This window comes from Pteropus vampyrus, unplaced genomic scaffold, assembly GCF_000151845.1.
Source record: "Pteropus vampyrus isolate Shadow unplaced genomic scaffold, Pvam_2.0 Scaffold51, whole genome shotgun sequence".
NCBI classification, from domain to species: domain Eukaryota; kingdom Metazoa; phylum Chordata; class Mammalia; order Chiroptera; family Pteropodidae; genus Pteropus; species Pteropus vampyrus.
In genome coordinates this window covers 1,641,331-1,644,774 of record NW_011888832.1, presented here as the reverse complement: position 1 = coordinate 1,644,774, position 3,444 = coordinate 1,641,331, and the positions used below count along the sequence as shown (strand labels likewise).

The 3,444-nt window shown below is 40.9% G+C and overlaps 1 protein-coding gene across 2 annotated transcripts in view; it reads left to right on the top strand.

The window, feature by feature from the left end:
• Positions 1–3,444, top strand: part of LPCAT2 (lysophosphatidylcholine acyltransferase 2) — a 58,981-nt gene that overhangs the window by 18,826 nt on the left and 36,711 nt on the right. The gene's annotated exons all lie outside the window — the stretch shown is intronic.

Here is a 3,444-nt window from a genome sequence, read left to right as displayed (position 1 = left end):
AAAATTTCCACGTAATAAAAGCATTTACTAGGAACCGAGACAATTATGATAAAGTTTCTACTTTTAAGAAAGGCCCACTGATTTCGTTTTTTAAATATCTGAAAAGCGTTTAGTATGATATGTTCTACTTAGGAGCTTCCCTATAAACACATCTATGCGCTTTCAAATGTGGCCTCGGATCATTTCACGAAGAGTTTAGGCCTATGACTCATTGAGGAGACTTCAAATTTGAGGTTTTGTCTCCTGAGCTGTGGCTCTGACTCACAGATATAAATATGGTATTGCATGTGGTGACAGAACTTCTGAATGTCAAGAACAGTTGTCTAAGCCCGAGAAGTGTTGTAGCTGCCGTGTGGCATTTATAAACAGAAAACACGTATGAAGCGTGACATGGGGTGTGTGTGTCAGGAAAGGATTGTTGAGTAGTATTAGATGATACTTGTAATTACCGTATGAAGGGGACCATCTCTTTTTTCTCTTCAGCCTTCAGCTTGTTGTTCTTACTTGCTGCCAGCCCTTCACAAAGGTGGAAGTTGAGGTAAGTCACTCAAAATATAGCCATGAGACTTGCAATTTGGCCTTTCCTTTCGTTTTCAAATTCTTGTCTAGAGAGACCAGACGTGCACAGGTGAGATATTAAACTCGCGCGGTCTTTAAAATAAGCCCTGTGTGAAGATTGTGTATCTAAACCCAGGCTGTCAGATCCAGCCCTTCGAATTGTATCAGGAAACCCCTCTAACTTCTGGGAACTTCCAACGTGTAACCAGCCTGGCTGGCCAGATTCGAATCATCTGTTCTTACCTTTTTGGTCCCATTGAACGCGGACCTCTGCCAAGTCGAATGATGCACCTTCACATTGTGACAGAAGGGGCTGCGGAGGCCGATGGAGCCCTGCACTCCTTGAAGGGTGGGGTGTGTGCAAGCTGAGGTGCTGCTTGGGGTCCCAGGAGAGGCGCAGAGGTCAAGCCCTCGCTTTGGGAATCCTGCTGCACGTGGAGAGCCTGAGGAAGCCACATCCAGGAAGCAGCTCCCGTCTCTTGGTTTGAGCTATAATGGCAGGTGGGGAGTGGGCGAGTAAGCAGATCATTCTGAAAATTCTGACCAAATGGTTAACACTCCGAAGGTTGGTTCTGGAACTTTTCTTAGTTTCTAGGACTGATGTGGAATGGCCCCTTGAATTCAGAATTTAGTTAGTTCTAGTGATACCTGCAGGTAACCTCCGAATAGAGAGGGTCAGATAGTATCTAGATGTGCTGCTCCTTCCTCTAAATTTACCCCTTTCCAGCTAAAACAAGATCTAGTGATGGATGTAGAAATGTACCTGGAATCGCACCTTTTTGTGTGGCACATGTGTTAGTGGTCAAAGTGCATGACAACAGGTGTGCAAATTCCTCAGTTTTTTTTTGCCCTGACCACTATTACCGCGTTTCCTTTACATGTCGTGGCTGGCTTTCTTCTTTTTTCTCCCTTTCTTTCTCTCTCCCTGTCCTCCCTCCCTCCCTCCCTCCCTCCCTCCCTTACTTCTTATCTTCCTTCTTTTCAATTACAATATTTATATTTTCTAGCCCATTCTTATACTTGTTTGAATAATATTTTCTGGCAAAGAAAACAATGTATTTTTTGTTCAATAACCTCATAAAAAAAACGGCTTTCAAACAGTTTAAAATACCCGAATCAGTAGGGATTTGATGCATTAGAATTGTGTGGTATGGGGCAGGAGGGTGGGAACTTGTGGATTTCAAATTTGGTATTCTTTTTTAATTATCCGTATTTTAGGTTTGCGAATCCATCTTTCACCCAGGGGACTCCTAACAACTATATTATTTTTGAATATTTAGTCCCCCACTGTTTAGATCTAACTGAAAACTGTATCACAGCATCCCTTCGGACACTAAGTCTATCCACATCCTGGCTCAAGACTGTCAGGAGCTGGCACTGCCTCTGAGGTACCAGCTTCTGCACCATGTCAGAGGAGGCCCACGTGTGGCTCAGTTAGAAGTCTCAGCTCATTTAGCTGCACCAATTTCAGTTGTCTAGATTGTTCAGAAGCACCTTTCTCTCTTTCCTGTATCTTTGAAGTTGATGGAAATTTTAGGTATTGTTTCCGACACATATTTTTGGAACTTTTTGAATATTAATTAGATAAACCTAATTCAGTGTGTTTTATTCGAGGATATGGCATTAGCTTTATGGTTTAAAATGCACTCGGAGTGGATTACTAGAGTGCCCTTTTAGACACTCGTTATGAGTCACTGGTTATCTCACTATGTTGACTGCTGTACCTTTTAGTTTCCCAAGTGTCCCATCATTAATGATGATCGTCACACTCTTTAATTACCAAAATCATTGGATATCTAAAATCTAGAGAATGTAGTATCGAGAAATATTTCTTTTCCTCCTCTCCCCACACCCTCTCTGCTTCCCAGACACAGAGACTTGGATTTGAAAAGCTTATTATTTTCTTGACTGTTTGATCTCAAGATTCAGTAAGTTCCAAACTACATGCCCTGTGTAATTGGTCTTCTGGCATCTTTGAGCAGTGATACCATGTGTGTCTACAGAATGGTTCTGAAATTATCCTTCAAATCAGAATGTGGCCCAGTAGGTATGCTTAGTCTTTTAGCGATACCTTTTATTGGCCAGGTGCTTCACAAGGATGCCTTAATAAGCATATGGTTAAGGGCATAGGCAATGGGATGGCTAGTAGGAAACATCCCAAAGTATGACATAAATTAAGAGCCTGCTAGTTTATCTCATGAGAGAGGATACAACAAAGTCAGACCATGTAGCATCATGTGGGCAGCAGCTAGATTATGATGGAACATGTGTTCACATTGGTTCACAGTTTCCTTCTTCACAGGCCATAGCTCGGTTTGCATTCAAAGCATGTTGACTTTAAAACTACCCATTACATTATAAATACATCAATATGTTTTGTCTGTAGCCATCCAGACGTATTTTGCTTTAGGAAAACCCCTTCGACAAGCTTATGGTGAGCTTCTAGTAGCGGCTAGCATTAGACCTACAATACTTTATGGTAGACAATTCATTGCCTTAAGTGATAGAAAAGGGTTTTTTTTTGTTTTTTGTTTTTTTTCCACTAAAATTTTGTTCTGATTTAGGAAAGGATTGTAATTGATACTGAGTGTTAAGATCAACACCTGTAGATTTAGGTCCCTTTCAAAATCTCCAAAGAGCTAATTAATTAGGGAAGGTTCAGATACATTTATGTAGTTTATATAAACATCCAAATGCTCTAAAATGATTTGTGGTTTTGAATCTTAAATGAGCCTTGTAGAAAACCTCCAGTGCATACATACACACACATCACAAATTTACTTGTTCTGACAAAGCTTACTTTTTCTTGAACTTGGTAGGATTCTGGAATTGCTGGGTAGTAGTAGTAGAGAACTGGAGTGTTATAAAGAGTGTTCACTGTGGTTT